The sequence below is a fragment of the Chiloscyllium plagiosum genome, chromosome 39 (assembly GCF_004010195.1).
Source record: "Chiloscyllium plagiosum isolate BGI_BamShark_2017 chromosome 39, ASM401019v2, whole genome shotgun sequence".
NCBI classification, from domain to species: domain Eukaryota; kingdom Metazoa; phylum Chordata; class Chondrichthyes; order Orectolobiformes; family Hemiscylliidae; genus Chiloscyllium; species Chiloscyllium plagiosum.
This window is the reverse complement of record NC_057748.1, coordinates 12,510,477-12,537,851: the sequence shown is the minus strand read 5'-3', so window position 1 is coordinate 12,537,851 and position 27,375 is coordinate 12,510,477. Positions and strand designations below refer to the sequence as shown.

The 27,375-nt window shown below is 45.0% G+C and overlaps 1 protein-coding gene across 5 annotated transcripts in view; it reads right to left on the bottom strand.

The window, feature by feature from the left end:
* LOC122542246 (protein phosphatase 1 regulatory subunit 29-like) overlaps positions 1 to 27,375 on the bottom strand; it is a 407,579-nt gene that overhangs the window by 82,163 nt on the left and 298,041 nt on the right. For 4 of the 5 annotated variants that reach the window (XM_043679788.1, XM_043679784.1, XM_043679786.1 and 1 more), the window contains one exon: positions 14,231 to 14,337. The exons of the other annotated variant lie outside the window; for it this stretch is intronic. The gene's annotated coding sequence lies outside the window, so the exon portion shown is untranslated. The remainder of the gene's footprint in view (positions 1 to 14,230; positions 14,338 to 27,375) is intronic. 5 annotated transcript variants of the gene reach the window in all.

Genomic DNA, 27,375 nt, shown 5'->3' with positions numbered 1-27,375 from the left:
AAGGCATCTGGATGGGTATATGAATAGGAAGGGTTTGGAGGGATATGGGTTAAGTGCTGGCAAATAGGACTGGATTGGGTTGGGATATCTGGACGGCATGGGCGAGTTGGACCGAAGGCTCCGTTTCTGTGCTATACTTCTCTATGACTCAATGACATCATTTACAAAGCTTTACACAATGCCTAAAAAATGCTGCCACTACTTTCGATGTTGTTCCAATATGTAACTCTCAGGCCTAACCAATTTGGCTTCGTGATTATAGATCAGTTACCAGACTCACACAATTTAACACAGAACAATTGAGCAATGTAATAGGATAAATAAAGCATTATCATTGGCAGGTATGTTTATTGGGACTTTCAATTCCAGATTTTACTAATTGAATTTAAGTTCCACGAGGTGCCATGGTGGGATTTGAGCCCATGTCCTAAGAGAATTAGTCTGGTCCTCAGGATTACATGACCAATGCACTCACATATCCCCTAATGACACTTCACCTTCTTTGATTGCCCTCTGGAGAGGGCTCACATTTTGTCCGAGGAGGTAATGAAAGGTTTTGTTTATGGACAGACTGCTCACGAAGAACGATGCACACATTACTGAACGTCTTTAATCTCACTTCAAACCTCAGGGGTTTTTTCTTTATATCTGCGTTCACAGAGAATGACTGAAAGCAAGTTATTCTAAACCATTGTGAGATGCTGTTGGGTGAAGGGTAGGGATTACAGATGTGTTTTCATTTGTTATTATCGAGAAGATCATAGGATGTTGTGTGACAGTGATCATTTTTAAACAAAAGCTGTATCACAAAAGGAAGAATTTAGATATAAATGGAATTTGTCAGAATTGGAAAACCTCCTGCATCTGCAGTTTTCTTTCCTCAAGTAAAGAACTGTCATTTCATTGGCCCTGACAAGTATGTGCCATCACTGTTAGTTGCCTCAAGCCTGAGATACGAGTTATTTTACTGTGTGGTACCTTAACATTTTGTTCTTAAGGCTTTTAGAATCATAGAGTCATAGAGATGTACAGCACGGAAACAGACATTTCGATCCAACTCGTCCATGCCAAGCAAATACCCCAACCCAATCTAGTCCCACCTGCCAGCACCCAGCCCATATCCCTCCAAACCCTTCTTGTTCATATACCCATCCAAATGCCTTTTAAATGTTGCAATTGTACCAGCCTCCACCACTTCCTCTGGCAGCTCATTCCATACACGTACCACACTCTGCGTGAAAAAGTTGCCCCTTAGATCTCTTTTATATCTCACCCTAAATCTATGCCCTCTAGTTCTGGACTCCCCCACCCCACTGAAAAGACTTTGTCTATTTACTCTATCCACGCCCCTCATGATTTTATAAAACTCTATAAAGTCACCCCTCAGCCGCCGATGCTCCAGGGAAAACAGCCCCAGCCTGTTCAAACTCTCCCTATAGCTCAAAACCCTCCAACCCAGGCAATATCCTTGTAAATTTTTACTGAACTGTTTCAAGTTTCACAACATCTTTCCGATAGGAAGGTGACCAGAATTGCACGCAATATTCCAACAGTGGCCTAACCAATGTCTTGTACAGCCACAACATGACCTCCCAACACCTGTACTCAATACTCTGACCAATAAAGGAAAGCACTCTTGACGCATTTCCAGAAGATTGACTACACTTAACATTAGCCAACAGGGGCTTAGAAAATAGAATCAGGAGTATGCCATTCAGCCCTTTGAGACTGTTCCACTATTCAACTAGACCATGGCTGACCTCCCTCAAAGGCATTATCCTGCACAGCTCCTTATCCTGTGATGTACTTAAAATTTATAATAGCAATAACCTTTGACATTTTAGCTTTATACAGCACTGGAAGAATTTCCTTTTCATAAATGCTTTAAATAATTTGCACAACTCAAACAGCATATTTGCACGATTACAGGAAAGATGTCCCACCTATCGGGGCTAAGCTAGCACTCTGCAGGAGCAATTTACCTCATCTCACATGCTCACCCTTTCCTCAGGCCCTTTTCCCTTCAGATGCTCACCCATCAAAAGCTACAATTGAATCTGCGTCCATCATCTGCAGTGTTTCCTAATCACCCGTTACGTTAAAGAAAGGTTTTCTCGAGTCATCTTTGGTTCTTTTTACCGAACAACTTAAATCAGCATCCTCTGGCCCTGCCAATGGGAAAAATTTATTCCAGTCTGATATCTTTAAAGCCTTCTTGATTTGGAACACCTCAATCAAATCTCTTGTCAGCCTTGTCTTTCCAAGTGCTGTATGACTCTATGACTCTAACTGAAATCCCTCATTTCTGGACCCATTGCAATAAATCTTTTCTGAACCCCGTCCAAAGCCTTCACATGCTTTGCTGGAAGACTAGACAGGGTTCTAAAATGGAAAGAGTACGCTGTATGACTTGGTTCTTAAATAGCAATTTATTACGTCACAGAGACACAGCATGGAAACAGACCCTTTGGTCCAATTCATCCGTGCTGACCAAATTTTCCAAGCTAAACTCAGTCCCACCTGCTTGCATTTAGCCCATTTCCTGTGAAACCTTTCCTATTCATATGCCCATACAAATGCTTTTTAAATGTTATAACTGTACCTGTGTCCACCACTGCTCCTGGGATGGCATGGTGGCTCAGTGGCTGGCACTGCTAGCTCTCCACACCAGGGACCTGGGTTTGATCCTAGCTTTGGGTGTCTGTCTGTGTGGAGTTTACACGTTCTCCCTGTGTCTGTGTGTGTTGTTTTCCCACATTCCAAAGATGTGCAGGTTAGGTGAATTGGCCATGCTAAATTGCCCATCGTGTTCAGGGCAGTGTAGGTTAGGTGTGTTAGTCAGGGGGAGAATGGGGTTACTCTTTGGAGGGTTGGTGTGGACTCGCTGGGTCGAAGGGTCTGTTTTTCACACTGTAGGAATTCTAATCTATTCCACTTGTGAACCACCCTGGGTGTGAAAATGGTGCCCCCTCAGGTCTCTGTTAAACCTTTCTCCTCTGACCTTAAACCTATGCCCTTTAGTTTTGGACTCCCCAATGCTAGGGAAAAGGTCTTTGCTATTCACCTCAGCTGTGCCCATCATGATTTTACAAACCTCTATCAGGTCTGAAATGGTAGCCATAGCACCTGTGTGCCCTGAGCAGTGTTTCATTTTGTTTCCCATCCTAATATGTGCAGGGTGAAGGGCAACTCCTGGACAGTAGCACTTGACCTGGTGCAAAGCTGGGCTTTAAAGTTGACACCTGCGCCGGGAATCCCTGAGGGGGGGGGGGGGGGGGGGGTGGAAGTTCCTGGTAGTGGTCAGTACTTCCAGGTGGGAAGGAAGCTCGGACAAACTGGAGCACCAGAGAGACATAGTGCAGACAATTCTCAAAGAACCGCGCTACAAATCTCAGAGAGATCAAGGCGAGAAGCCTTACCTGAGTGTCACCATATCTGAAACAGCCAATTTCTTGATCAATTCAGCCGTAATCTCTTGCCAAAAATCATAAATAAATTGTCCCAGGCTTGAAGAAGAAGTCATGGAGTCAAACAGCACGGAAACAGACCCTTCGGCCCAACCAGTCCATACCGACCATAATCCCAAACTAAACTAGTCCCACCTGCCTGCTCCTGGCCCATATCCCTCCAAACCTTTCCTATTCATGCACTTATCCAAATGTCTTTTAAACAAGATGTTGTGCCCACATCCATCTCTTCTTCAGGAAGTTCATTCCACACACGAACCACCCACTGTGGAAAAAAAATTATCCCTCGTGTCTTTTTTAAATCTCGCTCCCCTCACCTTAAGAGTGTGCCCCCCTAGACTTGAAATGCTCCATCCTAGGGAAAACCCACCTGCCATTAACCCTATCTATACCCCTCATGTATAAACTTGTATAAAGTCACCTCCTAAAGTAAAAAAAAGGCATTCAGCCAGTATGTGAATGTTAGATTCAGAAGCCCTTCCATCAAGGTGACATGAGTATCGTCAATGAAACTCAGAGGAAACCTGCAGCCTTTGTCATTTATACTTGTTCGGAAGATGTGGAGGTGGACTGTACCTTTAAGAGAGCTGAACAGCTAGCAAGGACTGACAAAGCACAGAGAGTCCTGAACAAGGTAACAATATAACACTTGGTTGAAACAAATACCTGCAGATGAGTTGCCATGAAACAGAAACAAATTGAAATTTGGCCAATCAGTTTACATTTTGCCCCAAGATGCCAAACTCTGATCAAATTTGAATTTAGTGCTTTGATAATATTAAAACCAATGAAAGATCTGATGTTTTGGGTATAAAATTGGACATTTTGAACAGTTAGAAGGAGAACTACCAAGGATATCCACAAATATAGATTGCTAGTTGAACAGCTCTCTGAAAGGTACCTGTCCATAAGACATTTGTGCAGCAGAACATTGAAACCGACCTAGAGAAAAACTACAGAGGAAAATCTACAAAGGAGAATCGACAAAGCTGACCGGTTTTTTGAAATGTGATTATTTTCTTTTGAATCTTAATCGGGAATTTTTTTATCGGAGCAGTATTATAGAGTGGGAGGTAAAAGATAGGTTTACGAGAAAGGAGTTGTAAACAGTTGTTGGTTTTAATATTCTCTGTTGGACTCAAGGAATACAATTGCTAATTTCCACTTTAACTAGTGACCTCTGAGATAGTTCTTTGCCTCTGGAATTTTAACAGATTACAGTGTGAGGTGAACTTTTTCTATGTCGCTGGTTTAAATTAGCAGAGAGGTTTACCCTGTGTCATAACACACTGACTGGCCAATGACACAAACATCTCCCTGTAATGAGTTAAAATTGAGAGGCTGGAAATCCTTCTTCAGTCCTTTGGGAACAGCATCCTTCAAACCTGCTCCCTCTAGCTCTAAGTGGAATCAGTAGACAATGAGCAGCTCAACAGGGTTCTTGTAACTCCTCCATAATAAGACAGTTAAAAGCTTATATAACCTGATAAATGTAAAACCAATTATACAATGATTAATATCGAAATCCGTACATTATGCTGTTTAAGTAGGTTGTTTCAGCCAACTGTACGTAGTAGTTTTTGAATCTATTTGAAATTCTGGAATTTTAAAAATAACTGTATTAAGATACTCGAAATTTCATTAGACACTTATCTAATGAGTCTTAATATTCAATTAAGTCTTGATAAAATATTTTTGATGCAACTATTTATGTATTCTTTCACAGAATGTGGACATCACTGGCTAGGCTAGTAATTTGTTTCCTGTCCCTAAATGCTTTTTGAAAAATGTGCTGTTGTTTTCTTTGATCACTGCAGTCCACGGGGTGTTGGAATACCCACAGCACCGTTAGGGATGGAGATCCCGGATTTTGAGCCAGCAACAGTGAAAGAACAGTGATTCCCATATCTCTGCTTTTCTTCCTCTTTAGGTGTTGGAGATCATAGGTTTGGATGCGCTGTTGAAGAAACTTTGGTGAGCTACTGCAGTGAATCTTGTAGGTGGTACACACTGCTGCGACTGTGCATCAGTGGTTAAGGGAACAACTGTTGAAGGAGTCGGTTGACAGTCAAATGGGATTCTTTATCCTGGACTGCCTGGACCTTCTTAAATGTTGTAACCCATTACAGTAATCTCTCATATTCCTGATATGTGCCTTGGAGAATAGGACTTGGGTAATCAGGAGGTGAGTTACTCACCACAAAGTTCCCAAACTCTGACCTGATCTACACTCATAGTATTTATCGATTCAGTTTCTAGTCAACGGTAATCCCTCAGGATGCTGACAATATAACTTCTGCCAAGAATACAATTACAATGCTTTGCATCATTCTTTCTGTAGAATACAATACCTGATACAGCCACTGATATAGTTGAAAAGTGGGACACTGGAAAAGCATAGTTGGTCAGGCAGCAGCTGAGGAGCAGGAGAATCGACGTTTTGGCACAAACCTTCATCAGGAATGTCTTATGCCCGAAACGTCAATTCTCCTGCTCCCAGATGCTGCCTGACCTGCTGTGCTTTCTTCGTGCCACACTTTTTGACTCTGATCTCCAGCATCTGCAGTCCTCACTTTCTCCTACTGTCAGGACAGCACCTTTCAGGCGAGATGTTGAACCAAGGGCCTCACTTGCTCTGGATGTAATGGCTCCCACAGCAACATTCCAAAGAAGAGAAAACAAGGCTAATGTTTATCACCTAACCAATGTCATTAAAAACATAAATCTTCTGTTGTTATCATAGTGCTCTTTGTAGGAACTAGATGTGAGCAAATTGACTATCCCATATCCTACATTAAATCAACGGCTACACTCTAAAGGAATTTTATTGGCTGCAGGGTGTTTTGAAATATCCTGTGGTCCTAAAAGCATGGTTTAAATGCAAGTCTTACTTCTTCTTTTTGGTGGTGCGCTTACACAAAAATCCACACTACATTCAGACTCCCCATCATGCACCACACTTAATCTCAGAGCACCAGTGGCAAACCTGTGTCCAATTTCTGCTCAACATCACTGGATTGAGAGTGGGCTATGAGAAAAGGAAAAGATCAGGATCTAACCTCTAACCAAGCAGCACTGGTGCAAATCTCCCACACAGATCAAGGTGGCACAGTGGTTAGCACTGCTGCCTCACAGCTCCAGAGACCTCAGTTTAATTCCAGCCTCGGGTAACTGTCTGTGTGGATTTTGCACATTCTCCCCGTGTCTGTGTTTCCTCCCACAATCCAAAGATGGAGAGGTCAAGTAGATTGGCCATGGGCAATGCAGGGTTACGAGGATGGGGGGTCTGGGTGGGATCTTTTTCGGAGGGTCAGTGTGGGCACTGTAGGGATTCTATGAGATCAGTGATCCAAAATGGAATCATGCAGCATCAAGGGAAGGCATCTGTCCAACTGGCCTCATTGTGGTGAATGTAATGAGATAAACCAGCTGCACCTCATTGAATGTGAGTTCCCTGATTGGGGCTGTTAGCCCGGTCCAATCAGGGAGCCCTGGCTGTCAGTTATAAACAGGGGGGTCCAGGGTTCTGTTCACTCTGAGAGCTAGCTCTGAGGGAGCTGGATCACTATCAAGGACTCTCCATTTGTGTCAGGGAGGAGACTGACTCTGAGCTGGCTGCCTACATCCAGAGTGTACTGATGTTGTTGGTTTCTGTTTGTTCTGGAGGAAACTGATTCCTATTATATAGCCAGTTTGTTAACTGGCATTCCTTTTTATTGAGGACTGACTTTCAAACTGGCTGATTTAAAGAGTCAGTGTGTTACAGGTATAACTCAGTTCTCATTAGGAAACAGTCTGTGTGTTACTCTTTTCTCCTTTATTTTGAGAAAAGGACTATGTTATTTTGTGGCAGGGCTTAGTCCTTACACTCTGGTTTCTTTGTTTTTTTTAATGTGTTTTCACTTTTTTGGTGTTTGGACAGAGCCTTTGTGAGACAATACATCTTTCCAGATGAGCTGTTCCTGTATGGGTAGGCCTGGCCCTTTGTGGGTGACTAGGCCTCTGTAAAGATTGAACATCTGTGTGTGTGCTGGGAGGTGAACAATTGCTGCATCCTGGAGTGGACTCTGCATCCTGGAGAGGACCAAACCCCTGTGAGTTAACTGCACCTTTACAGTGTACTGTGTTCCTGTGAGTGGGCCTGGTCCTTTGGATGGACCAGGCCTCTGTGGAGACTGAATACCCACGTGTACGCTGGGTATTCAGGAGTGGACCATACGTCTGTGAGTTAACTGCAGCTTCACAGTGTACTGGATCCTGTGAGTGAGCCTGGTTCTCTATGGATGGACCAGGCCTCAAGAGAGGTTGAATACCTGTGTGTGTGCTGCAGGACATGCCTTTGCTGCCTTCGGGCGTGGACTCTGCCTTGGTACTGGAAACTGTAGTGAGGATTTTGTGAATCCTGGTAATGTATGTCGGATTTGTAATTAATTGAATGTGGGCCAGAGTGGGCAAATCAGTACGCGGGGCAACCGGTAGCTGGAGGGTTGATGACCGGCCTGGTGGAAAGCGGACCGGGAGGAGCCTGAGGGCCAGGAAACTGATAGCGTCCTCACAGAAAAGCCGGTATAGGGCAGGCCCGTCAGTCTGTGGGGAGGCTGAGCCAGGTGGCGACGGCAGCCCATAGGAAAGCTGACCAGGGAGGACTGGTCAGTATGCAGGGAGGCTGGGAGCCAGACAGCCGATGGCCGGTCCATAGGAAGGCTGGCCAGGAGAAAGGGTCAGGCAGTATGCGGGGTGGCGGGGTGCTAGAAGGCTGACAGGCCAACTGTAGGAAAGCAGGTCGGGGGGGTGGTTTGGTCAGTACGTGAGGGGATCAGAAGCCAGTGGCTGATGTCCATCCTGGAGGAAAGTGGGCTGGGGAGGGTCAGTCAGTACGCAGGGCGACTGGAGACCAGAAGGCCAACAACCAGCTCATGGGAAAGCTGCCTCAGGTAGTCCAGAGACTGGAAGGCCGATGACTATCCTGCAGAAACGGTAGCCAAGGACTGTCTGATCCGTATGTGGCGTGGATGGGTGTCAGGTATCTTTTATAGCTATACTGAGTTTGTGTTCTATGCACTGTTTCTCATTTGATTGCACTGTCTTGCCTGTGTTTTGTTACTGTTACCTTTGTGATCATTGGAAGTGGGATTTGAGGTTTGTCCTCCTCTCCCTGAAAACGGGTTGAACAGTGGGGCTTGGGGTTTGGATTTGCTGCCTTTTCCCTTGTATATAGTGGGGTTTTTTTTGTGAACTGCTGCTTTCTGTTTATTGTTCACTGTATTTTGTACTGTTTAATAAAATTTAAAAAATAAAAATAAACAGGAGTGTCAGGGGTTCTGTTTGCTGAGAGCTGGCTCTGAGGGAGCTGGATCAGTGTCAAGGAACTCTCCACCTGTAAGTAATTGGTGACAGGAAACTGGCCTCTGTGAAGTTACTTCACTTATCCCATCTCTGAGACCTTGCTGTGTCAATATTATAGCCACGCAGCTGCATTAAAACAACGACAACATGAAACTGCATTTAAAGATCTATAGGGCATTTATATAAATGCCGGTCTTTTGTTTTAAAGACAGCTATTGAAAAAATGTTTGAATTAGGGGTTTCACTGCACCCCCAGCGGCACTGGCATCAGATTAATATTGATACATTCTGCGTGCAGCGCACTGGATATTAAAAGTACGGACTCACAAACACAAGAGCAGCTCATAACAAAAAAAAGTCATTTTTAGCTCCCGCCTCATTGCAGCTAGAAAATTTCATTCTGCAGTGGCAATTCTGTGAGTGAGGATTTTTTTTATCAAGCAAAATAATATCTTTAAAAGTGATTTTAAACAAACAGTACATCTATTTCCTACTGCAGAGATGGCTTTCTGAACATATGCAGTCGTGGGGGTTGCACTTTTGAGGACTCTCAGCCATCTGGCAAAAAAACAAGGGCATGGTGCCTGCAATTTGCTCTCCATTGATACCCCAAACTGCCCTCTCTGTGGAGATATTTTCACCAATCTGCTCAAGCATACTGGGGGCAGAGTGAGACTTCATTGAAACCCTACAGTGTGGAAACAGGCCATTTGGCCGGGCAAGTCCACAACGACCCTCTGGAGAATATCCCACCCAAACCCATTCCCCTATTACTCTACATTTCCCCTGACTTAACCTACACATCCCTGAACACTGTGCGCGATTTCCCATGGGCAATCCACCCTTACCTGCACATCTTTGGACTGTGGGAGGAAATCGGAGCACCCGGAGGAAACCCACACAGACACGGGGAGAATATGCAAACTTCACACAGATAATCGCCCAAGGCTGGAACCGAACCTGGGTCCCTGGCGCTGTGAGGAAGCAGTGCTAACCACTGAGTCACCGTGCCACCCTGATAATCCAGTTGATCATGGATTTTCTCCCTCAGATGTAAGAAGAGTGCCCCTGTGTTCAATAGTCTCTTCCCTCCTTTTGCTCCCAAAGCCAGATGTCACATGTGCATTGCTTACTCTGGGGACATGATAGATGACTGTACAACAACACATCCCTTATTGTTAATGGCTGGAGCTCTGATCCAGCACCTTAAACTCCTCGATCACTTTAGCTATTTTTTAACCAAGCTTTTTGGACACAACTCCAGGATATATGAGACTTGAACCTGGATTGTGTACGCCACTACTATTGAACCACAAGATCCGTCCCTCTCTGGATATAAGCTCAAGTCTTGCCAATCTCAGTCAAATGTAAAGTTCACAGAAAGTATAAGAGTTGGGAGGTCATGTTGCGGCTGTACAGGACATCGGTTAGGCCAATTTTGGAAGACTGTGTTCAATTCTGGGTTGCCAGTTACAGGAAAAATGTTGTGAAATCTGAAAAGGATCAGAAAAGGTTTACAAGGATGTTGCCAGGGTTGGAGGATTTGAGCTACAGGGAGAAGCTGAAAAGGCTGGGGCTGTTTTGCCTGGAGTGTTGGAGGCTGAGGGGTGACCTTACAGAGGTTTATAAAATCATGAGGGGCATGGATTGGGTGAACAGCCAAGATCTTTTCCCCAGGGTAGGAGAGTCCAAAACCAAAGAGCATATGTTTAAGGTGAGAGGGAAAAGATAAATAAGGGACCTGACAGACAACTTTTTCACACAGAGGGTGGTACGTGTATGGAATGAGCTGCCAGAGGAAGTGGTGGAGGCTGGTACAATTACAACATTTAAAAGGCATCTGGATGGGTATATGAATAGGAAGGGTTTAAGAGGGATATGTGCCAAATGAAGGCAAATGGGACTAGATTAATTTAGGATATCTGGTCGGCATGGATGAGTTGGACCGAAAGGCCTGTTTCCGTGTTGTACTTCTCTATGACTCTGTGACTGAAAGTAAGAAATTGAATCCAAGGATAGAATGGATTGTTGTATCTCCACAGAGAGGGTCATGTGGATTATGGACGACACAATACTCAGGAGTGCCGAGAGCATCTTTCTTTCCTGACATGACAATCCAGATGGAACTGACAACATTAGCAATCAGTATCTTTTCATCTCAATTTACAACTGACTCAACAGGCACTCTCTGCTAAAATATGCTACACCATAGGGAGGCAGGATAAAGAGCAGTGTCAGCTTGGTTTGGTGGTAACACACTTAGCTGAGTCAAAAGGTCATGGGTTTAGCCCACTCCATGATTTCAGTGCAAAATATAGGCACTTCAGATGCCGCATTGACTTCGTGAGAAATGGGGTTTCAAAGGAGCTGAGAAAGTCAATGGAAGTACAGACAAAGTTATAGATAAAAAGTAGCACGCTCGCTCAGTGGTTAACACTGCTGCCTCACAGTGCCAGGGACCCAGGTTCAATTCAAGCCTCAGGCAGCTATTTGTGTGGGGCTTGCACATTCTCCCCGTACCTGTATTGGTTTCCTCCGGGTGCTCCGGTTTCCTCCCACCATCCAAAGGTGTGCAAGTTAGGTGGACCGGCCATGCTAAGTTGCCCTGCATATCCGGGCTAGGTGGGTTAGCCATTGTAAATGTGGGGTTACAGAGATGGTCTGGATGGGATGCTCAGACTTGATGGGACAAATAGCCTCTTTCTGCACTGTAGGAACAATATGAAATCTATGGTTATGCAAGGGCAGAATCCCAGTTCAAAAGCCTTGCTGGACCAAGGCATGTTTACATGATATCTTTATAAAACATGTTGATTGAAACTTAAAACATTGACGTCAGAGATCTTCGTTTGAGCATCATTTAATTGACGGTTGCTAAATATGCCTTGAAGATGCTGGGAATCAAACTGGGTCAGTGAGGAGTAGAGATGTGATCGGAACCACACAGTGCTTAATTTAGAGAGAATTGAAACTGTTGGAAAGGAAGCAATTGCATTTATAAAGCACCTTCTGGATTTCTCAAAACACTCTGCAGCCCTTTAAGTGTCGTCTCTGTGGTAATGTGGCAGCCATTTTGCACAAGCCAGTCCCACAAACAAGGCCATGGGATGTTATATGTCCACCTGAGAGAGTAGATAAGATTGTTAGTTAATGCCTCATCCAAAAGATGGACCTTTGATCAATGCCAGGCCCCCTCAGTGCTGAGGTGAAGCAGCAGCCTACTCAGTCCGAGTGGACAGGACTATGAATCCAAAACCTTCAAACTCAGAGACAGCTTCAAACAAACAATCCATGGCTGAAAACATTAAACAGGATAGTGGCGGAATTAGGACCTCCTGTGGTGCAGTGGTAATGCTCCTACCTCTGGGCTTGAACACCCAACCCAAATCTTGTCCACTCCAGAGGTATGTAATAACACTTCCGGACAGTTTGTTTAACCAGAAAGTATGAATCTCTTTTATTAAATCATTCTTGTGATGCAGCGGTGCAGCACCAGACTGAGGATGGTGAGGAGATGAGAAGGAAGGTGTTACATGTTCTGAGAGAGTCGCTTTCAGAGCCATGCTGCTGTCTCCTTTGGTGGTTGGGTACAGAGCTATGAGTGCAGGACGTATCACAGAACATCCTCCACCAGTCTTTCTACTGAATTGCTCAATCGTTCAGAGCAACCAAGGCAGGGAATGTAACCAACAGTTTAAAGACAGATTGCTGAAATTCACGACAAAATAAATCCTGAAATGAATTTGAGGAGACATTGGACTAGAGTGAGGCTCTGCTGAATAATATTGTTTAATGTTATACTCTATCATGTGACCATTTTCTTCTCCTTACGATTCTAAATATTTTTAATTAACCTGCTCAGATCTGTTGTGATACACATTGGGAGTAGGTGGAAGTTGAATCTGAGCCTCCTGCCTCAGAGGTAGGGACACTACTGCTGCATCACAAGAGCGATGCTTCCTGTGCCCTGCAATTTTAATCCTCCACATTTCCCTCACACTGACCTCTCTGTCCACGACCTGTGCGCTGTCCTAGTGAGGCTGAACACAAGATTAAGGAAAGCATCACATTTCCCATTTTACAACTTTGTAGCCATTTGAACTTAACAATTAATTCTGTCTCTTATTTGTTCTTTTCTCCCTTGTGGCTTTTCCCTTATTTTCACTTCCAAGTTTTGGAATGTGCCTCCTGGGAGAGTGGTGGAGGTACATTTCATCAGTGGTTTCAAAACTGAGCTTAGTACAGAACGACCTCGGTTATCCGAAAATCAATTATCCTAATTTCGGATTATCCGAACAAGGTCTCAAGGTCCTGTAAAAACGTTATCCGTTATCCGAACAATCAGTTATCCGAACACTCAGTTATCCGATCAAAATACTCCCCATCTGTTTCGTTCGGATAATTGAGGTTGTTCTGCACATATTTAAAAATAATTAACCTAGAGAGCTATAGGGATAGCGCCTGGGGAATGCGACTAGCTGGGTAGCTTTTTCAGGAGCCATTACAAACATGGTGGGTCGAATGGCCTCTTTCTGCACTGTGGAATTCCATAAATTGTTAAATTAGTTGAATACGTTCCTAAAAACATCATTTTTATTTCTTTACTGCCCTGCCTCTATTTTCTGTGAACAAGGAAATTAGGGTAGGTGATGGCCCAGTGGTATTATTACCAGATTATTCAGCCAGAAATTCAGCTCATTTTCTGGGGACCTGGGTTTGAATCCTCCAGATGGTGGAATTTGAATTTCATTTAAAACATATTTGGCGTTAAGAATTCACTGATGACCATGAAACTACTGTCAGTTGTCAGAGAAACCGATCTGGTTCACTGATGTCTTTCAGGGAAGGAGATCTGCCATCCTTACCTGGTCTGGCCTACATGTGACTCCAGACCCACAGGTGGACTCTCATATATCCTTTGAAATGGCCTGGCAAGCCATTCAGTTGTACCAATCGCTACAAAGACACTTCAAAGGCACCTAGGGATGGGCGATAAATGCTGGCCAGCCAGCGACGCCCACATCCCACAAATGAACTTTTAAATATCTTCTGTCATATATTCTCTTTTCTGATAATCCAATCTCCTGTCTTCCACCTTATCACAGATTCTCCTCTTGCCTTGATCCCAACCACCCTTGCTGAAAACTGTGACATCTCTAAATTTCCCTAATTCTAATTAGTGTTCACCACCCTATGATGTGAACTCTGTTCCTCTCTCAAGCGATACTGCCTGACCTATGGAGTATTGCTAATGTTTTCTGTTTTTTATGCTAGGTATCTAGCACTTACAGTTACCTACTTTCCCCATCAAGCACAGCTGTCCTACCACTCAACCACTCTACATGGTCATGCATTTTTTTTTAATATTCTCATTACTGTCTGGGCAATGACACTTCTTTTGAATTCACTAGTTTTACCTCATGAATCAAAGGCGAAACCTTGAGTCTGTGATCTGTATTCACATTTTACGAATCCAGACGTCAGCCCTGAGCCTCTGAGGAATGGTAACGTCACAAGAGACAGTCTGGAAGGAGGAAACAAAAATCGATGTGAGAGTTTTGTTTCATTTTGCTCTCTGCATCTCCCTATCAATAATCCCCCCCCCCCTACCCCCCCCTCACTAAGTATATTACAGAGAAGAGAGCCTCATGGGAACGTAATCAGTTAGGAGGAGAAAGTGAGGACTGCAGATGCTGAAGATCAGAGCTGAAAATGTGTTGCTGGAAAAGCGCAGCAGGTCAGGCAGATTGAAGGCTTACCCTCTTGATCCATGTTGAGGTACCTTTGGAAGTCCAATGCAAACGTCCAAGCGTGATTGCATGGACAAGTGAGACAGATCAAGGGCAGAGGTTCAGGAATCCAAAGAGTCATACAATCTCTTTGACTTATGGGCAAAAGTGTGGCCCACTGAGTCACAGCTGGCATCAAGGAGCTTGTCACCATCCAGGACAGAGCAGCCTGCTTAATTGGCGCCACATCCATTACGCTCCTACTCCCTCCACCACCGACACTCAGTAGCAGCAGGGTATACTGTCTACAAGGTGCACTGCAGAAATTCACCAAAGATCTCCAGATCGCACCTTCTGGGTGGAAGTAGGCCATTTGGCCCATCAAGTCACACTAACGCTTCAAAGGGCATCCCACCCAAACTCTATCCTGTCCCTATAACTGTGGGCAATCTGCCTAACCTGCACATATTTGGACTGCGAGAGCACCCAGAGGAATCCCATGCAAACACAGTGGAAAAACATGCAAACTCCACACAGACAGTTGCCCAAATGTGGGATCGAACCCAGGTCCCTGGTACTGTGAGGCAGCAGTGCTAACCACTGGGCCACCGTGCCGCCCAAAGGATTGTTAAGTACAGATAGACGGACAGTCAAGTACAAGCTCAGAAACAGTGACCCGACAAACCTGTCTTGGCCGCAGCTGAAGGAGGAATTGAGAGTACAGAAGAGAAAGAAGACAAATGGATATCACTCAGACGTGGACTGAGGGAGACCTGAAAGTCAGAGAAGAAGCAACCAAAGACCCAACCAGCCATCCAAAATTAAGGTGACAACAAACAACTGAAGAGAATAAGTTTCCTGTTGATGCATCAGGTGAACTTTGGGAATTACTCGCAGGAGTTTCTTATCTTATAAGTAATGTCGACACCAGTTGTCAAATCTTTAAGAGTGCAGTTCCCACACAACTCATCTGATTCCTCCATGAGAATGCCTAAAGGTGACCTGTGCCATAGAGATGTAGATGGTTTGATTTGTTACTTGACTGCATTTCACACAGCCAGGTCAGGAGCTGGGTACAACAACCAGTCTCAGCATCCTTGGGCCAGAGTATCAAACAGGCTTCTTACTGATCATGTCAGATTGTTTTAAAAAATCATCTGTGGGATGTGGGCATCGCTGGCTGGGCCCAGCATTTATTGTCTGTCTCTAGTTGCCCCTTGAGAAGGTAGGGGTGAGCTGCCTTCTTGAACCGCTGCAGTCCACCTGTGGTGGGTTGACCCACAATGCCATTAGGGAGGGAATTCCAGGATTTGATCCAGTGACACTGAAGGACGGTGATATATTTCCAAGTTAGGATGGCGGGTGGTTTGTAGGGAAACTTGGAGGTGGTAGTGTACCCATGTATCTGCTGTCCTTTTCCTTCTCGATGGAAGTGGTCATGGGTTTGGAAGGCGCTGTCTGGAGATCTTTGGTGAATTTCTGCAGTGCACCTTGTAGACAGTACACCCTGCTGCTACTGTGTGCCAGTGGTGGAGGGAGTGGGTGCATGTGATTGTGGTGCCAATCAAGTGGGCTGCTTTGTCCTGGATGGTGTCAAGCTTCTTGATGCCAGCTATGAATCAGTGGGTCACACTCTTACCTATATGTCAAAGAGTTTGTGGCTTTGTGTCCCATTCCAGATGAGGACAAAGCATGAAATATGCGGCATAGTTTGAGATGACACCTTTCCAATATGACATTAAACTGAAACCCTACCTGATTTCGCAGGTAACCCACAAAACAAAAGCAACCTTAACCCTGTCACAAAGCCAACACAAAGCCCAGAGCTTGATGCCCTGGTGCCCTCGCCAGTATTTATCCAGAACCAATATAACAAAAAAATCTGGTTATTATGACATTGCTTTTTTGTGGGAGCTTGCTGTGTGCAAATCAGCTCCCAGGTGTGGTACAATACAACGGTGCCAACACTTGAAAAGTCCTTCAGCGGCTATAAATGGGATTTCCTGAGCTTACATGAAGCCCTGATCAGGGACAGCACAGCGGTTAGCACTGCTGCCTCACCGTGCTGGGGACCTGGGTTCAATTCCAGCCTTGGGTAACTGTCTGTGTGGAGTTTACACATTCTCCCTGTACCTTAACAGGTTTCCTCCCACAGTCCAAAGATATATGGGTTAGATTGATTGGTTATAGTGATGAAGGGCTTAAGCCTGAAACATTGACTTGGATGTTGCCTGACCTGTTGTGCTTTCCCAGCACCACACTGTTCGACTCTGTGCTATAGAGCCCAGGGATGTACAGGCTAGGTGGATTAGCCATGTGGGATGCTCTTCAGAGGGTTGGCATGGACTTCATGGGCCAAATGGCCTGTTTCCACACTGTAGGGATTCTATGATGATAAATGCTATGTTTTACACATGTTTTATTTTTGGCTGGTTGTTTTCCGAAAGCTCAGTAGGAAAGAAGGGTCTGTACATAGATATTACATGAGACAGTGTTTGATCTGAAAAAAAAATCACTTAATGAAGGGACAAGCATTGCAGCAAATAACTAGACCTGCAACTCAGCAAAACACCAAAAAAAAACACAGCGCTCACATAACAGATCAGCTCACATAAATAAAATCAGCTTGTCAAACCAATCTACTATGATATAGCTCTGTAGAACAGCAGTGACAAGGAGTTCTGAAAAAATATACTTAGGGAATCATCTTAGTTGACGTTCATCTAGAAAAATGCTCATCAGAAATGGATGAGAAATGATTTATCAAATGCTTGACTATTGCTACCATTTAATAAAAGGAATGTCACACAACAGCTAACCAGGTTAGAACCATCTCTGATGGCCTTTGTGGATTCTCCTGTCTACTCCTGCAGATTTTTCATGTACCAAAATTGTTTAAGGCAGCTGCAGTACCAACAGAAAAAAAAACCTGTTTGGAGTTCCCAAGTAATGGTGGGAACTGAGTTACTGTACACAGCTAGTGAGGCAACCAAGGTTAAAGACTCAGCCGACTCCAGTGGAGCTAATGCCTTTCTCTCACACTGTCAAGATTAGTCTCTCTTTCTGGCAGTTCTGAACATAACAGCAATACGATGCCTTGGACAGAAAGAACATTTTCTTAGAGAAATGGAACAGGACCTAAAAATAAGTTTGCAGTAATTTTTGGCGGTCTCCAGTTTATAAGGATGTTACTTAAAACAAGATTTACAACGTAATGACAAATTCAAGAAACAAGTGAACTTGTGAATGGAAAGCAATGACAACACGGTCTCTTTGAAGCAGTTAACAGCAATAAAATATTATTTAGTTCGAGTTGAACAAAAGAGCAAAGTGACAGGATCATTTTAGATCTCTCTTGTTTACTTACCTAATTCCAAAATGGCTGCTGCCTTTTCTAATAATGTAAAATAGCCCCATTATTCCTCTACATTTGCCAGTTCAATCATCTTGCTCATTCCTAAGTTTCATCGCTGCAGTATTGGTGGCCATTCCTTCATCTGACCCATACTGTCTGGAGTCCCTTCCCTCAGGCTTCCCATCTCTTTCACAATTTTTAAGATTCACTTCAAAACCTAACTCCTTGACTTGGATTTGTGCTAATATCCCTTATGTAGTTTGCTGGCATCAAATTTTGTTTGGTAATGCTCCCATGAAGTGTCTTAGGGCGTTCCGCTGTTGTAAATCTGCAATTAAGTGATCAGAATGTGAGAATGGCAGAACAATGGTGTGTCTGACTGTCAGACTAGAAAGAACAGATAGTCCCACTGGGTGCCAGGGTGGGGAGGACAGTTAACATAGAATGTGACAAGCTAAGATAGATAATTATTTGAACAGTAAAGGAATTAAGGGTTATGGTGAGAGGGCGAGTAAGTGGAGCTGAGGCCATAAAAACATCAGCCATGATCTTATCGAATGGTTGAACAGGCTCAAAGGGGCAGATGGCCTACTCCTAGTTTAGATTAGATTCCCTACAGTGTGGAAACAGGCCCTTCAGGCCAACAAGTCTACACTGACCCTCCAAAGAGTAACCCACCCAGACCCATTACCCTACCTTATATTTACCCCTGACTAACGCACCTAACACTACGGGCAATTTAGCATGGCCAATTCACCTGACCAGCAATCTTTGAATTGTGGGAGGAAACCAGAGCACCCAGAGGAGACCCACACAGACACAGGCAGAACGTGCAAGCCCCACACAGACAGTCACCCTAGGCTGGAGTCAAACCCGGGTCCCTGCCACTGTGAGGCAGCAGTGCTAACCACTGAGATGCTGTGCCACCCCAAAGTTCTTATGTTCTTATTAAAGCAAGTTATTACTTTTGTCAAATGTGATGGGTGCAGCAGCAGCTGGCCCATTAAACATATTCAAGGCTGAGTTAGATTGTTCATAGAATCAAGGATTCTAAGGGACAAACAGGTATGTGGAATTCAGACTACGAGACCACAAGCAGACTTGAAGCAAAAAGGCCCAAACCCTGCTCCTAAATCCTACTTTCCTAAGAATGCAGTCACTGTAAATCAGAACAGAAATTGTTGGAAAAGCTCAGAGGTCTGGCAGCATCCATGGAGAGAAATCAGAATTGACGCTTCGAGTTGAGTGACCCTTCCTCCGAGTTGTGCTGGGGGAGAAAGGATGTTGGTAGTTCTGGTGAAGTGATCAGAATGTGACAATGGCAGAGCAATGGCGTGTCTAACTGTCCGACTGGAAAAGACGGACAGTCCCACTGGGTGCTAGGGGTTGAGCGGGGAGGACATGGTAACAGAGAATACCATTCATAACATAACTGCTGGCCCCTCCGCACTTCACTTCAGCTCTGATGAAGAGTCATCTCGACTCAAAACATTAGCTTGCTCTTTCCTGAAGAAGGGCATGTGCCCGAAACGTCGAATCTTCTGTTCCCTAGATGCTGCCTGACCTGCTGTGCTGTTCCAGCAATAAAGTTTCAGCTCTCTCCATGGGTGCTGCCTGACCCTCTGTGATCTCCAGCATTCGTTGTCTTCAGTACAGATTCCAGCATCTGCAGTTATTTGCTCCTTTGCTGTAGTTTTATGGATCGCTTGATTATCTGGGATATTGGATCAACCGGAATACTCCTGGTCCTACAGGGGCTGGTTTATAAACGGTTTGCTACACCGGGAAAAGAATGCACTGACTCCCCCTTTTTGGGAGAATACGTGTCAGACTAGAACATGTCATTTGCAAGTTTGACTTTTTTTTCACTTCTGGGAATAGCATCCACAGACTTGGCCATTTTCCAGATTCCTCTATCCACTTGACATTCAGAAGCGATCAACTACTCTCAAAGGTAGGGGATTGCTTAACTCAGATGGCTGTTTTGCAATGTAGAATTACACCAGGAGTGGAGGTTCAATTCCTGTAGATGCCATGAAAAACACACCTTGCCTGAGGCATGATGACCCTCAGGTTAAACTCTTCACCATTCATCTTTAAGATTGTGGTGACTTTCATTTTTGTCACAAGAGCTCACGTTGAATTTCACGCCCATCCAAATGCCAACCTTAATTGACCATTCCCTTCAGAATCTGTGACTCCATGGAGAATAAAATCTGAAAAAAAAACCTCCCTCTCACTCTCCTAACGTCCTCCATTTTTAACCAGGAATCTCCTGCTTTAGGAAGCCGTAGCATCATAGAGTCCCTACAGTGTGGAAACAGGCCATTCTGCCCATTGAGTCCACATCAGCCTATCAAGAAGCATCCCACCCAGAACCACCCCCTCCCCTTCCCTATTCCTGAATTTCCCATGGCTAATACACCTAGCCCGCACATCGCTGGACACTATGAGCAATTTAGCATGGTCAATCCACCTAACCTGCACATCTTTGGACTGTCAGTGAATATTTTGATTGGGAAGGCTTAACAACCTCCTACAGAACTCTGATGACCCCAAACATGTCATCCCAAAATCTCTTCTTTTCCATCAGAAGTGACAATCACTCACTTTGATTGAAAATGTGGACCATTTTGGTGCCTACTGTTATTTTGTAAAATTAAACACAGCTCTGAATCTCTGAGTGAGTATGTGTCACTCTCACTCTCAAACTGTCAGTCCCAATGTTTCCCCGATGTTGACAGTTCTGCGTATTTCTTTTATCATACAGTAAAATATCAAGACATCAATTTCATTTTCCCTTGGACTGTTTTCTCGTCGGATGATACATGGGGAAATGAGAAAGAAAATGAGGAAAAATGCAACGAAACCCGACAACAGCACCCAGGACAAACCAGTCCCTTGGATCCATTCCTTCAGTCTAATCCAGTTGCAAGTATGTGGGAATAAAAAAAGCCCCAACTCAGGCTGGGAATGGAAATGGGAGGCCGTGAAGTGCTCAGCTCCCAGAATCCCATGGGTGACACAGGTTGTTGTCCCAGAGACAGCTCCCCAGCAACAGGAAGAGCAGGGCACCATAACTCCAGGTAGGCCTTGAGGAAGTCATAGAATCCCTACAGTGTGGAATCAGGCCCTTCGGCCCAACAAGTCCACACCAACCCTCCGAAGAATAACCCAACCAGAACCCATTCCCCTGATTAATGCACCTAACCTACACATCCCTGAACACTATGGGCCAACTCACCTAACCTGCATTTGGATTGTGGGAGGAAACCGGAGCACCTGGAGAAAACCCGCACAGACACAGCGAGAATGTGCAAACTTCACACAGATAGTTTCTTGACACCAGAATCGAACCAGGGTCCCTGGTGCTGCGAGGCAACAGTGCTAACCGCTGAGCCACCGTGCCGACCCTTACTTATAAGATTCCATGTCAGCCTGAGGCCACTCTACAAAGGGGTTCCATTGCCCACAGGGATATCCTGCCTTGTAAACCCTTTCTTAGTTAAACTTTGAAAAGGTTGGCGAGAAAAAGTGTTCATTTGGAAACACCTGGGTGTTTTCCAGCTGAGAGGACTCTGATTGGCCTGCCAGGTCTTAGGCTCCACCCACAGTCCTTTCTTTCTCTTGTTCATTCAGAGCATGTGGGTGTCACTGGCCAGTCAAGCGTTTATTGCCCACCACCTCCAATTGCCCTGAAGAGCTGCCCTGAAGGAACTGTTGAACTCCATGGAATATAGGGACACCCGCAATGCTGTCAGGGAGGGAATTCCAGGAATTTGACCAAGCAACAATAAAGGAACGGTGATATATTTCCAAGTCAGGATGGTGAGTGGCTTGGAGGGGAGCGTGCAGGTGGTGGTGTTCCCATGTGTTTGCTGCCCTTGTCCTTCAGGATGGAAGTAGTTGTGAGTTTGGAAGGTGTTGTGTGAGGATCACTGCTGACCTTCTGCAGTGCAACTTGTAGATAGCACACACTACAGCCACTGAGTGTCAGTAGTGGAGGGAGTGGATGCTTGTGGATGTGGTGCCAATTAAGTGGGGCTGCTTTGTCCTGAATGGTGTCAAGCTTCTTGAGTGTTGTTGGGGCTGCATTCATCCAGGGCAAGTGGGGAGCAATCCATCACAAACTTGACTTGTGCCTCGTGGATGGTGGACAGGATTTTGGAGAGTCAGAAGGCGAGTTACTTCCTGTAGGATTTCTAGCCTCTGATCTGCTCTTGTAGCCACTGCATTTACATGGCTGGCCCAGTCTATTTCTGGTCAATTGGAGGACAAGCCCAGTCTCCAGCCATCACCCTGAGTAAGCAACTTACACACAAGAGTGGAATTTAATGAAAATTTTGGGGGGGGGGTCTGGTCCACCAGATGGAGGTGGGAACGCCATGTTTGCTTTTCTCCAGTGCTCTGATGCAATTGTCATGTCACCAGCCAGCACATAGCCTCACACACCATCAAGTGAATAGGAGATCGGCTCACCAGTGCCACTGGGAGTGGTGGCCACTGATAGAATTAAATTCAGGGTCTGCCGAAGGGATTGGCCATGGAACTCATTCTCAGAGGTGAGGTATGGAAGGGATAGGGATCATGGGAAAGGCCAGTGGTTAGCAATAATGGAGGAGGGGGTTAAAAGGAAATGTGGTTTTCAATGAATCCACCCCTTCTTAATACTGGGTCCCTGTCAATGCTGGAATCCAAGGTAGGCAAGGAGGAGGCCAGAAGAACATTGCAATCCAGGGATATTCAAGAGGTGGAGAAATCAACATTTCAGGTATAACTGTTATTCAGGACTGGGGGTGGGGATAGGGTGAGCTGCAGATAAAGAGAATGGGGGGGTTGGGAGAAAGTTATGGGTGCGTGGAGAGAGGGGAGGAATGGTGAGGTGGTGATAGGTGAACACAGGTGATGGGTTCACAGCAGTGTGACAGTGAGAAAGGGACTCACTGAGTCCAGGTCTAAGGGAGGCAGAGAACTTCTTCAAAGTGAGCATCCTTAGAAGAGATTTCACTGTGATACAAACTTAGCGAGAGACAAAAAAAACTGCAGATGCTGGAATCCAAGGTAGACAGGCAGAAGGCTGGAAGAACACAGCAAGCCAGGCAGTACCAGAAGGTGGAGAAGTTGAAAAGGAACTCTCCTTCCAAACTCCCTGAGGGTCTCAATCAAACCAGTGAGGATTTAGTGTGCAGCTTCCCCAGATGGCTGATTGGACACCAGGCAAGTTGAGGTCCTTATGCCACTCACCATCACTTTTCCATCCCTGACCTTGGTCATGGGGAGTCAGGAAGACAGCAATTGTGCCCTCCTGTCCAGTCAGACAGATCCCTGTCTCTGATGATGCCTTGTTCAGGGTGGGCGGGGTGGGCAGGGGGAGGGGTGTATTAAATTCCGTTCGTACTTCCTATCACATGAAGTGACTGAGGCAGATTGAAATTCACAAAGTTTCCTCTAACAATACTATCCAAACCAATGACCACTACCATTTAGAAGGACAAGGGCAGCAGATCCATGGGAGCATCACCACCTGCAAGGTCCCCTTCAAGCCATTCACCATCCTGACTTGAAAATATATCCCCGTTCCTTCACTGTCACTGGGACACGATCCTGGAATTCCTTTCCTATGTAACAGTACAAATGTCCCCAGATATAATGTACTGATTCAGGAAAGTGGCTCACCACCACCAATACTATTATCTTTCCAAAGACAATCGGGGAAGGGCAATTAATACTGGACTAGCCAGTGATGCCCAAATCCCATGAAAGAATTTGTAAAAAGCAGAGATACATTTAATGGGAAGCTAGAGAGGTACATAAGGCAGAATAGAATCAAAGGGATATGTTGAAGCATTTAGATGTTATAGAATAGAAGATGCGTATGAAGCATAACGACCAGCATACAGCAAGTGGGCTGAATGGCCTCTACAGTATATCAATTTAGCGCAGTAGAACAGAAACAAATCCAAGGATATTCCCAGCCCTGTTGAACAGGTGAGCAGATAATTGAGATGAATATTTGGCTGAAAACCATATGAAGAAAACAACAGCTCTTAGTTTCATGTCTGGTATTTCTAGAAACATTCAGTTGCACGTGTAGATATGAGTGCCATGGAGAACGCACCTGGAAACACCTTACCCTCTTGTTTACTAGAATCCCAACCTCGCTTACAAAACTCAATGTCTTGTGTTAACTGCGATTCCACATTTGGACACCTTTTGCTGTTTAATTCCCAGGACAGTCCTGGGAATTAAACAAACAATCCATGGAAGATTGTCAGTCACTCATTAAGGAACATGTTCAGGTATTGCACCTTTTGGAGGGGGAGACAAGAGCCCTCTGGTGCATCCTCCACAGTAATGCCACCAACAATCATTCCTGATGAAAGGCTTATGCCTGAAACATCGACTCTCCTGCTCCTCAGATGCTGCCTGACCTGCTGTGCTTTTCCAGAACCACACTCTCGACATAGAATCATAAAATCCCTACAGTGTGGAAGCAGGCCATTCGGCCTGAGTCCACACTTACCCTCCAAAGAGCATTCCACCCAGACCCACCCAACCCCCCCCCCATCCTGTCCCTGTAACTCTGCATTTCTCATAGCTAATTCACCTAGCCTGCACATTCCTGTCCACCAAGGGGTAATTCAGCATGGCCAGTTCCCTTAATCTGCACATCTTAATCACACTCCTCTTGCATCCCAACCTTTGCAACGTATTATTCTTACACCGATCATGATGAGTGCAAGACAAAAAGCTCGACAGCATGTCTATTTTCAGCAATACCTTTTCTTTTAAATTAATTGCCTCTTTATTTAGAATATCTGTGAATTATCATGTGTTCCTGCTCATCTTTACCATGCTATGTACTCCTGCTGTCTTCATCTTTGGTGTGCTGAAATCAAGCTTCTTCACATTACCTCCTTGTTTAAGCTTTTTTCAAAACTGATCAAACACCCCCTTTTTTTCCTCAGTGTCTCCTGGACCAGAATGCTGACGTCACCTTCCCACTGTTCCCAAGCTGGCTCCAGCTTCTCTCCTGATCTTTTCAACCTTTCCAGCATCCCGCCTATTGAATTGTGACCCTTCATCTGAATCTCTCAACCAAGACAATTTCCACTGAATCTCTGTCCACATGAATGATCCCATTAGCTGGCTGATCCCTTCAAAAGGGCGATCATAGTGAGTGAGTCTTGTAGAATGCTTTTTTTTGTTTAAACGGGCACTCTGTTTCTCATGTAGTGAATAAGATGTCCTGAGGCCATGTTACAGATGAGCGTGTTCTACCTCTGGTGATGGATGCCAGTGCACATTGGTGACAATGTTTTCCCAATGTTATCCCAAGCTGCCAGAATTGTAACCTTCTCTTTCTTCCTTTCACTTCAATCTCATGCTTCGATGACCATGCAGGTGAAACCCTACAGCTGTTAAGTACCACGGTTTGCGCATGCAGAATGGAGAGAGTCACGGGGCAGTTACCGTGGAGATGGCACTCCCAGAGAAGGGAGACCAATCTATCCAAAAAATTTCATACTTGACTGATTGGGGTCACCACCGATGGTGGAGCTAACTGGGTAATGGAGGGGTCACTAAGGGTCATTGTCAGGATTCCAAGGGAGGCTGAGAAATGACTGTGAAGAACCATTGGGCTAAATCTTACTCGAATTCAGTTTTTGCAGGAATCTCTCCGTGAGCCCTTGGCAAGTTTTCTCGCGCTACCTTGCCAAGCTTATCCATGCACCGCGCCCCAATAGTGCCCCATTTGTGAGAGATACTCATCACTGCTGAGAACTCACAAATACCAGCGCCATGTAAATAAGGTTGGGGAACCTGGACAAGCACTGGCAGAACTAGAGCTGCCCTGCACGGTGTGTGTTATTTACTCCAGACGTGACTGGCAAGAGGAAATTGGCACCTCGCTTTGCGGACAAATGACTGGAGGTCCTGGGGTCGGAGTAGAACAGGTATTCCCCGGGAAAGGCAAAGGAGGCCACAGCACTAACCCCTTGCCAGCTTGGTCTGAGATTGCCATCCAAGTCAGTGTGGTCTCCAGGGTCTGGAGAAATGCCCAGCAATGTAGGAAGATGTTCGATGACAAACACAGAAAATGCTAGGGAAACACATCAGGAACTTTGAAACACAGTTTCAAGGATGTGATGGCCTAACAATACTATCGCTGGGCTGTTAATCCAGAGACCCAGCTGATGTTCTAGGGACCCGTGTTCCAATCTCACCACGGCAGATGGTGGAATGTGAATCCAGTAAATTAAGAGTCTAATGATGACCATGAATACATTGCCAGTTGTCGAGGGAAAACTCATCTGGTTCACTCGTGTCTTCCAGGGAGGGGAAACTGCTATCCTTACCTGGTCTGCTCTACATGCTACTCCAGATCCAGAGCAATGCCTTCTGGGAAATGAGGGATGGGCAACAAATGCTGGCCTTGCCCAATCCTTGATTGAATAAAGATAGACTACATTCAAAACGTTAAGTCTGTTTCTCTGTCCACAGATGCTGCCAGACCTGCTAAGTGTCACCAGGACTCTCCGTGTTTGTTTCCAGATTTCCAGCATTCACAATATTTGGCTTCCATTTGAGAAGTTTAATGATGTTCTCCTCTCTCAACTGGCCTGTCCCGTATCCTGAGACCATGGTCCCTCGCTCTGGGCCAGGGAAAATAATATCCCTACACATACTATGTCCAGCCCTGGCAGAATTTTACACACTTCAATGTGAACCCCCTCTCATTCTTCTGAACTGCAGGGAATGCAGTGCCCCGGTCAAGCCAATCTCTCCTCAAAGGACAAACCTACTATCCTAGGAATCAGTGTAGTGAACCTTTCCTGCACCTCCCTCTGTGCCAAGTACATCTTGTTATCAGTATAGAGACCGGAGCTGCACCCAATATGCCAGGTGTGGTCTCCCTAAAGTCCTGTACAGCTGTAATAAGATTTCCTTGTTCCTATACTCAAACCCTCTCTAAACAGCCTACATGTCTGCACTAATCCTTTTCTTTTTACATACATGCATCTTTACTCTCATTCTCTACTTTTCCCAACTTTGTCAACCCCCTAGTCCGCACTTGCTGAATTCTAAGCCAGTCCTCAGGCTTGATACATTTTCCAGTAACTTTACACGACTCCTCCCTGGATTTAATACTTTCTTTAATTACTTTCATTAGCCATAGTTGGGCCACTTTTCCTGTTGCGTTCTTTCCCCCAAAGGGCAGGTATAACTTGTGAAATAGCAACACAAGAGGCACCTTTGTTAAAATACATAGTGATTTAAGGGGTGCGCACCCTTTGCTTACTTGCTTTGTCGAGTGGTATTTCTAGCAGCCTCTTTGAACATAGGGTCAGTAGTAGGTCATTTAATGCCTTCCAAATCTATTCCATCATTCAGTTAGCCTGATGTTCATCAGTCCATTTTTGTTCACGATAACGTATCATTCAAAAATATTATTATGGGTCTCAAACAGATTTTA